At 46.9% G+C, this 9,714-nt stretch overlaps 1 protein-coding gene across 1 annotated transcript in view; it reads right to left on the bottom strand.

The window, feature by feature from the left end:
- Positions 1-9,714, bottom strand: part of REEP6 (receptor accessory protein 6) — a 518,143-nt gene that overhangs the window by 423,028 nt on the left and 85,401 nt on the right. The gene's annotated exons all lie outside the window — the stretch shown is intronic.

Below are 9,714 nucleotides of genomic sequence, written 5' to 3'. Positions count from 1 at the left end.
CCAATAGCTTTTAGTGACCCACAGATCTCCCCAGCCACATTGGCAGCCAACTGCATCAGCTTAGCTCAAGCCATTCCTAGCTCTCCGGGGCTTACCCAGGTTGCCTCTTAAATAGCTATACCACCAAACTGGAAGGCGCTCAAACAACCTTCTGCCACCCTCAACCTGTGTTCATGGAGGTTCCAGTTGCTTTGCTGGCTTGGAGCCGCAACCTTTGATAGATGCATGGTGTGTTTTGGGTAACTATCACTTAACATCTTCACAAGACCCTCTTGCACCTGGCATCTTTACAATAGCTAAGGTCTAAAACACAAGCAGAGGGTTTTCTTAACAAAATCCCAAGCAGTGACCCTTCCCTCCAACGCTTGCTCTGTTTTATTGTGTTGGGCTGGTGGTCATGTCGAAGCTTTGACCAATAACCAGGTTGGCAAGTGGCAGGTTTGAGGTTAGGTATCTTAATCGGACTTTCTCGGTTCTGCCCTTGGATCATTGCACTGGAAATTTACTGAGAAGAGCCTCCTGGCCAAAGAGATGTTGCCTTTGATCCTTCAGTTTTCATGAGTTGATCTAAGAAATGGCTTGAGTTGCCCATTTCTCTAGTTTACCGAATCAATGTGGACTTCTCTGCCTTGTCCCTGGTGGGCCATTTCACTGTTGCCCAATATCAGTGGATCGCAGGTTGTCCTTGTTCAGTTCTGGAATCTTTTCCCATTGAGAAGCCAATGGGACCCAAGACGATGGTCTGTGAGAGCAATCATTCTAGACATGGAACAGTCTTTATCATCTCCCATCAGTTTCTGAGCTTTACCCATAATGGGACACACTGGAATATGGAATCACCTTACCTTCTTACCGGATTCTCTTCATCACGGGCACAGGAAATCTCATGAATGAATGAGAATGGGTCTGGTCCCTATAAGAAGCCCTCCTGAAGGACCTCACGAACTTTTCCTTTAGATTATGACCGTGGGTTTTTATGCACCCTGAGGCCTCGCACTAAGTCAGACTTCCTTTAACTCCCTACATGTGTTTTCTGCCTTCTCCTTGCACATCGCGGGCTCCGCAGCATCTCTTAAAGAGCTCTTCCTTTGTGGGCTGGTTTTAACAATCCAATCTGCAAACACAGCGAGCGCTTTGTGCTTTTGCTACTTCCATCGTTCACATTTCAGGAATGATGGGTGTTGCTTTACTCTCTCAGCCAGTTCTTCTCTGGTCTACCCTGCTTTTTATTTTTGCAGGGGGTGCTTTTCCGGATCTGGTTTCAGGCATCTTAAAAGAAGCAGGCGGGGAGGGTGTTTTCAAGCTAGTGAACAAACTAGATTTTACTCTCCTTTGGTCGTCTTGCTTATCGGACGCTCTTTACTTTTGTTGGGTCCAGTTGTGTTTTTTGAGTTTCATCCTGATCCTACATCCCAGTCCTGAATTCACCAGCTCTCGGGGGTCCCTACCCTTTTTCAGTGACCATGTTTAATTCCTGGGGCTCACCTCTCAACTCTTGCAGTGTTGGCTTTACAGGCATCAGAACAGTCTGTTCTGGTGCAAAGCAGCAGCAGAACTTCCATCCAAGAACGTGACATGAGTCTGTTTTGAAGAGTCAAAAAGCTCCCATGGAGTTGCTACAACAAGGGGCGTGTGCTCAGTTTTGCCCTGGGTCGAATTTTTTTTTTGTCACGATCCGGATTAAAACACACACACAAAAAGGTAACAGGAAGTATTTTTGAATAAAACGCACCATTTTTGAAAGGGAAGCCGGTTTAGACAGATTCTCCTAGTGCCTCTCCTCATTCTTCTTGGTTTGGTAATATTCCGGTTCAGGAATGGATTCTGCTGTGTGATGGTTGCCCTAAAACAGCCATACCTCTCAGCCTTGCAGAGTTGGCTTCACGTAGACCTTTAGACAATGCCAGAAACAAAGGATGCCCATCGCATGTCGTGTACAGCGCAAAAGCCAGTGGATGCCCAGTTGGCAGTGAGCTGGCAGCAGTCGAAGAAATGTGTTCAGAACCGTTCTCGATACACAGGTCTGTCGTTTTTCATTTCTTGCACCTGTCCCCTTCCTGGGAAAAGCTTCTGCTTAAACAGAGTGCAAAGTCATGTTTATCCACAAAATTCTTTAAGAAAATTGGATTTTTCTGGGGGGGGGGGGTAGGCCACAGGACGGTTGTTGGTCAGTCCACATAGCTGTGCCACTACATCTCAGTAGTGTATCAGATTCTGTGGTCTGCGGAGCATGCTAGGTGGGAATGGGAGGCTGGAAGAGCCTGCTGACTTAAGATAGCAACTCTTGCCTCAGTCTCCCCAATTGATGTGACTGTCATTCCCCCCCCCCCCAGCGCCTTGGCACAGCAAGGTCACATTTCTGGAATAAGCTGCATATTTCTGTCCGTTGGCGGCCGGCTACACGGAAGTCCGCCTCGAACGTCTTTTTTTTTTTTGCTCTTTCAAGACCTTTTTGGATCTGTGCACCGTCCTCTTTTTTGTTTTTTGTTTAAAACAAAGGTGAAAGATAATCTCTCTCTCTCTCTTTTGTTTTTGGTAGTTTGAAGATCATTGCAATGCTTTATGGGAGGAGGGGGTGGAGGCAGGAGAGTTTATGAAGAATTTGGCTGAAAGAAATGTCCCGTTTCCAAAGGACAGGAAAATTCAGCATTGGTGGGTTTTGGTTTTTTTCTTTTTTAAAAGCTTTTTCAGATGTGCATGTTCTCCCTATGAAAACTAGAATATCTTATACTTCACCAGATGCTGTTGCAGAGCCTTGCTTTTTGCTGTGTTCATCGGATCCCATCATGACTCTTTTACCATTGTGTGTGCCATTTCCCCACCACCTGGGAAGGGAGGACATCCACAAATTACATGGAGGGGGGAGTGGTTTCTGTCAATTTAAAATGGCAGGCGAGGTACATCTGGCGACATGCTTTTGGGGAAACTTTTTGTAATTTTTATATATAGCATATAAACTTAAAAGAGGGAAACATGGGCAACCGTTCCCATGTTTCCCATATATGTGGGTTTCTCCTTCACTCCTGCTTTTCTTTTTAAAAAAAATAATAATAACCACCTTTCAGAAGTACAGTGATTGCATCAAAGCCCAAAATCGGAGGCGTGCATGTTGATCTTTGTTCTGTCTTCTTAATTCTTCCCCCCACACACACCTTTCTGCCACTGATATGGTCCGTTTCGAGCACCCACCCCTCCACACCTGGAATGGGTTGGCACCAGGGATGCTGCGTGGAATTCCCCCCGCTTCCATCCGCAAGATTGCTTTCCATAACAGGAAAAAACCTCATCACCTCTTGGCATCTTTGGTGTCAGGGCTTTTTTTGTAGCCGGAACTGCTTTGTATATTAGGCCACACACCCTTGATGTAGCTTTACAGTAGGCCCTGTACGAAGAGCCCTGTAAGCTCTTGGAGGATTGGCTACATCAAGGGGTGTGTGGCCTAATATGCAAAGGAGCTCCTGCTACAAAAACCCTGGGTGTCAGGATTCCCAGTGTGTGAGGCAGTTGGATCAAAAATCAAGAAACCAAAGTCTTTTGTGTATGTAGAAGGACACTGCATAGCTTTCCCCTAAAATTAAAAAAGATCCAAGCCTTATTCTTTTCTTCCTTGTTTATTTTGTTTTGTTATTAATGAAAATGAAGGTACTTTTGATGTCACTTTTTTCTTTTCTTTTTTTTTACAAAATGTACAGACTACAGCTCATAAAGAGTTCTCCCCACCCTCTGCCAAAGGGTTGAGTTTAAAAGTAGGTTACACGATACTCTTAGCTGTCTTTTTAAAAGTTTTGTAGCACTTTACATTTATTGAAAGAATCCTTCTTTGGGTTAAATAGCCTGAATATTTCTCCCAGTGCATGGTGGTTGGTGGGGGTTTTTTTTTTTAATTGCAACGTCCAGGTGTTGAACCTGCATTACACACTGTTTGCTTTGCCTACATGTGCGCATGCACACCCACATAAAGCCCTTACCTCCGTTGTCCTCTGTGGTATCCACCCTTGTTCCACTCCGCAAACGACTACCATGCTCAGGCTTTCTGGAAACGCCCCCCCCCCTCTTTATTCTATTGAGCAGAATTTCTACATTGTCAGTTAAATGCTTGTTTATGGGGTTTTTTTAATGGCAAATTTTAAGATAGTGTAGCCACCCCCTGTATCTTGAAACGTTGCTTCTTTTATGTTCGCGTCCCCCCCCCCCCCATTCAGTTTGACCCCTTCGCGACGTTTTGCAGCTTCTATTGCTAGATCATCTTGAAGAAGGAAAGGTGTTTTGATGCTTTCGAGCCAGACCTATTTTAACCCATAATGTTCAGCACTTGTGTGGGTTGGCACGTGTCAGCCACAACCATCCACGCCAATGCGTCTTTCTCCTCCCCTCTCTCCCCCCCCCCCATGAATTTCAATGTGGGCTGTTAAACGGCGCCTTTCTAGTCTCACTTGGCTTCCTTTTTTAACATGTGTAACTCCCTCCCCCCTCCTTTTTTCTTTTTATAAAGTCATCTGCCTGTGCAACAGAGGACTTTTATCGGGTTTTTTCCCTCCACACTGTACAGTATATATGCTTAAAGCCTTTTTTTGTATATTCAGCGTGTTTTTAAGTTATGGATTTTGTTTTATATCAAAATAATTTATTTTTCAGGTACCACGTTTTTTTCATTTTAAACTTTGTTTTTACATGGGTTTACTTTTAAATAAAGTATGACGCTGCTATCCAGATGTCTAAACCACAGTTGAATCGCCTTGTGTTTGTGAGCGCCTACGTATTTTCCGAAACGTGGTCCCCTGCTGCCTTTTCGGGGCAGCGGAGGGGTCTCTCAACCGGATGATCTGTTCGTACAGCTGAACGTGCAACTTGGGATGCCAGGTACGCTCCCCTAAGGGGCATGCAGAATGGGGAGCAGGCTTTGATTTGTGGGGCACACTGCGCCTGGCAGCTGCTTGCTAGCCATGGTGAATGAAGGGGACCTCCACATTCAGAGGCAGCCATCCTCTGAACCTCAGAGCCGGGAGGAAGGCCTCAGCCTCTATGCCCTGTTGCTGGCCCTCCAGAGCAGGGGTGGCCAAACTGCAGCTTGGGAGCCACGTGTGGCTCTTTCACACACATGGTGTGGCTCTCGAAGCCTTCACCACCCTGTCAGCCGGTTAGGAGAAGGCATTTCTCTCTTTAAATTACTTCGCCCAGCCAGCCAAGCAGCTTGGAGAATGCATTTAGAGTTGCTTTTTTTCACCTCCCCGTCTATTTGCCTTCCTTCCTCTTCCTTTTCTCAAACATCCGATGTTCTATGTGGCTCTGACGTTAAGCAAGCTTGGCCGCCCCTGCTCCAGAGGAACTGGTTGGCCACAGTGTGAGACAGGATGCTGGACTAGATGGACCCTTAGACCTCTCCTTACGATCTTAAGCCCCATTGGGAAGCACAGAGATTATGCCAACAGTTGAGTTCGGTTCAGTCAGTAACATGAATTCAGGCTACCTTGCAAAAATCTCTATTTAATGACTGACTTGGGCCAAATTTGCATTTTCCCGGGTTTGCTGAGGAAGAATAAAGGCATGGCAGCTGCATCCCTGACTACCTTTTTTAAAAAAAAAAAAACTTTCTTTGATTTCTGACCTGTTTCAGCGGGCTTAGTTTTTATACTGCCCCAGCAGAGAAATTATATTTAGTGTATGTGAAAATGACAAACGTACCTTCAAGATTTGCTGCTCGGTGTGTTGCCTGTTAGAGCATCAGTCAGGTGGCTTTTTTTTTTTTTTTCACTCGCCCATTGGTGAATTCGTGCTGGCTTCTGGAGGCTGCTTGTGCAGGCTGGCCGGCGCTGTTGCTTCATTAGTTTTGTACAACTTGCAATTCAAGCCGCGCCTCCGGGGAAAAAAGCATTGTCCTTTTATCAGACCCCTTGCACCCAACTTTTACACAGACCCTATGTCGAGACTTCATATTTTTTGCATATGTTCTCTCTGCCAGGGCAGCAGCGCTTGTACCTTTCAAATGGAAGGGAACGCTCATTAGAGACTCCCGTTTAATTCCAGAAGAGTAGCCACGTTAGTCTGATGCCGCTAAAATAAAACAGTCCAGCATCACCTTGCACTAATAAAATTTGCTTGCAGCGTTCGGTTTTGGAAGACCAGAATCGGCAGAGGCAGGGCTGTGGCTCCACACTTGGCAGCGGTTTTTTTTTATATAGGTGAGAGCAGCAAGGATGTGGGGCCCTGAAACGCAGGGAATACAGGGTGGATGAGAATGCATGCACCGCCAAAAAGTCCCATTAGCCAGCTTTGCGTAAAGCTTGTTAACACACGGAATGGATTATCACCCAGGGCTTTTTTTGTAGCGGGAACTCCTTTGCATATCAGGCTACGACACCCCCCCCCCGATGTAGCCAGTTCTCCAAGAGCTTACAGTAGGCCCTTGTAAGAAGAGCCCTGCAAGCTCTTGGGGGATTGGCTACTTCAGGGGGGGGGTGTAGCCTAATACGCAAAGGAGTTCCTGCTACAAAAAAAGGCCTTAACATCAAGGTAGCAAAAACTTAGGACTTCTCACCCGTTACCCGTGTGAATGAGCAAAACAAATGATCTCTTTGGAGTCAGACCAGACTTCCTTTCACGCTACTTCCTGCGTTTCATGGCTGCCTGACCTTGATGCATACCTCATTTTTGTAACACTTTCTCGGTTTTTGTTAAACAAACAAACCACCTTGTCAGTTGAGGAGCCCTGACATTGCATCTGCAGAAGCGAGCTCCAGTTCTCAGAATCTTTTGCTGGGATTTAATTTGTCTTCAGAGAGGGGTCCCCCAGACAAACCAGTGTTTCCTCTAACCGGAGTTAGTGTGAACTAGCTCACAATTTTTTCAGCCTCTGGCTCACACATTTTTTTTCTTAGCTCGGGAAGGATGGCCCCAGAGCAAACTTAATTTATTCAGTAGCCAAATTGCTTTAATGCCAGTAGCTCACAAAGTAGCATTTTTGCTCACCAGATGCCACAGCTTAGAGGAAGCATTGCAGACAAACTGGTTTTTTTTTTTAATGAAAGGTTTCTCTAAAGGCAAAGGTAGCCCCCTGTGCAAGCACCAGTCATTTCTGACTTTTTAACGGGGTGGTTTACCATTGCCTTCCTCAGTCATCTACACTTTCCCCCCAGCAAGCTGTGTACTCATTTGACCAACCTCGGAAGGATGGAAGGCTGAGTCAACCTCGAGCTGGCTACCTGACCCCAGCTTCCGCCGGGATCGAACTCAGGTCATGAGCAGAGAGCTCAGACTGCAGTACTGCAGCTTTACCACTCTGCGCCACGGGGCTCTGTGAGGTTTCTCTTGCCTGCTACTAAACCGGATAAACTCGGGTGCTCCTGATTGTACCCTATGTTGGGGAGTGGGGGGTGGCGATCGTAGGTTGAATTTCCTTTTCAGGTATCTTCCTGGTTTCAACCAACTCTGGCTGAGCTTGTGACGCTGAAAGATTCAGGATCACGACGACGAATCTCCTGCAAGGCGTCCGCTAAAGTCGCTGAAGCAGCGGGATTGGGTGTTCTGAACTGCAGCCATTGCAGCTGCCCTGCAGGCAGGTAGCCCAATCGTATGTAGGACGTTTGACCATTTCATAGCTGTGTTTGCATCAAAAACAACAGGGACTTCATTTTACTTAACCCCCATTTGTGTTCTGGATTTCTTTTTGAGCAGCTGAGTAGAGAGCAGCTGTTTTTCCTTTGCATTCTGTACTGTGTTAAGAAAAGCTTCCTTTTTTGCTGTTTGTAAGGGTCCTCAGCAGTATTTGGCTGGGAGACTTCCAAGGATGTCCAGGGTCACTATGCCGAGGCAGGCAATGGCAAACCACCACTGAACATGTCTTGCCCTGAAAACCCTATGGACGGAGTGTCGAACTCATTTGTTACGAGGGCCAGATCAGACATAAATGAGACCTTGTGGGGCCAGGCCATGTGTGTCATAAAATGTGATGCCAGGTAGTGGAGATACAAACTTTATAAAGTGCACAAACACAATTACAGATTGTTTTTAAAAACTTAAAACAGTAGCACTCGGCTCTAAAGGCGTTTCTTTGTATCTCTCCAGTGGGATCCAGGGAGCTGAGCAAAGGAGGCTCTGGCTCTTTCCCTCCTTCCCCAGGAGATGAGGGAGGGAGGAGCCTCAGCCAATAGAAGAAAAAGAGGTTTGGCTCAGCTCTGCTGTGCGATTGAGAGAGCCTGGCAAAGCAAGCTATCCTTCCTCCCCAAGGAAGGAGCCTCGGCCAATGGCGAAAATAGAGGTTTTGCTCTGTAGCTCCTGTGCGATTGAGTAAGCCTGGCAAAGCAAGCTGTGATGAAGAAGGAAGCAAAGAGAGGGAGAAGGAAGCAGATGATAGCCTGATGGGAGCTCTCCAGGGGCCTGATTCAGCCCCTGGGCCACATGTTTGACACCCCTGCCCTATGGAGTCACTGTATGTCAGTTGGGACTTAACAGACAAAAAGATAAGCTATGCCCCTTCGCTTACGCTGATCATTCAATTTGTATCTGCACAATGGGTTTGGGTTTTGCTAGGTGGGAGAGGAAGTGGGCCCAAAGGATGTAGCTCAGTCATAGAGCCCTGTTTAGATACTTGGCATCTCCCATGAAAGGATCTCTGGGATTGGGCTATAGGAAGGATCTTTCTTGACCTGAGACCTTGGAATAGCACTGCCCATAAGAGGAGACAGTACTATACTGGTTGATCGAAAGGGGGAGGGAGGGTGGCTCAGTGGTAGAGCATCTGCTTGGGAAGCCGAAGGTCCCAGGTTCAATCCCCGGCATCTCCAACAAAAAAGGGTCCAGGCAAATAGGTGTGAAAAACCTCAGCTTGAGACCCTGGAGAGCCGCTGCCAGTCTGAATAGACAATATTGATTTTGATGGACCGAGGGTCTGGCTCAGTATAAGGCAGCTTCATATATTCAATGTCTGACTCTGTCCATGGCAACTTTATGGCTTCATAATCGGAAGAAAGGGCCTGTGGGATGATGGCTCCTGCCAAACTTGATATGTTGTGCTGGGATAGGCCAGCAGTCTGTGACGTTGATATATCCTTGAGCAGCAAGTGCTGCATCTGCTCCTCTGTGTATAGCCTAAGAAGCCAAAATTTGGCGGTGGAACATATGATATACGTGCAGAAGATCCCCAGTCACAGATGCTGGCATATTCAGTTAAAGTGCTTGGAAAGGCCACTGACCAACTACCCAGAGACTCTGGAGAGCTGTTACTGCTCACCAAGGGGGCCTCTCTCTCGAATTTCAGCCGCACAAAGCACTCATCTTCCCATGCGGGACTGGAAGTCTTCCTATGGCATGCCTTGGGAAGCATGAAGTGACACGTGAGTGAGCTGCGACTCTCATTCGAGCCTCGAGCAAGAAGCAGGAGGGGTTTGAGGGGCTATTTTCCAACAGCCACGGAGTGTACCCTTGAGGGGTGCAAAACCTTGCAACCCACAGCCCTTAACTGGCTGTGTTTTCTTGCTTCTTTGCTGTACCTGCCCCCCCCACCCCTCTCCGCATCTCTGTTTCTTGGAAAGTTCTAAGATCTGAAGAGAAACCAGAGTTGGGAAGTTAAAACCAGACAGCGAGGCGCCAGAATGCTTGTAAGCTCCAGAAATAATTTCGTCGCAACTTTAGGAGCATTTCTGATGCTTACAGATGGATGTTATTTGGGTCCGATCTCGATCGGTTAAGCTTCCAAAGGGACGGCAGCCCCAGTCTTCC

This window comes from Heteronotia binoei, chromosome 2 (assembly GCF_032191835.1).
Source record: "Heteronotia binoei isolate CCM8104 ecotype False Entrance Well chromosome 2, APGP_CSIRO_Hbin_v1, whole genome shotgun sequence".
Classification (NCBI taxonomy): domain Eukaryota; kingdom Metazoa; phylum Chordata; class Lepidosauria; order Squamata; family Gekkonidae; genus Heteronotia; species Heteronotia binoei.
Note: the sequence above shows the minus strand (reverse complement) of the source record. Positions and strands in the feature narration are given on the sequence as shown.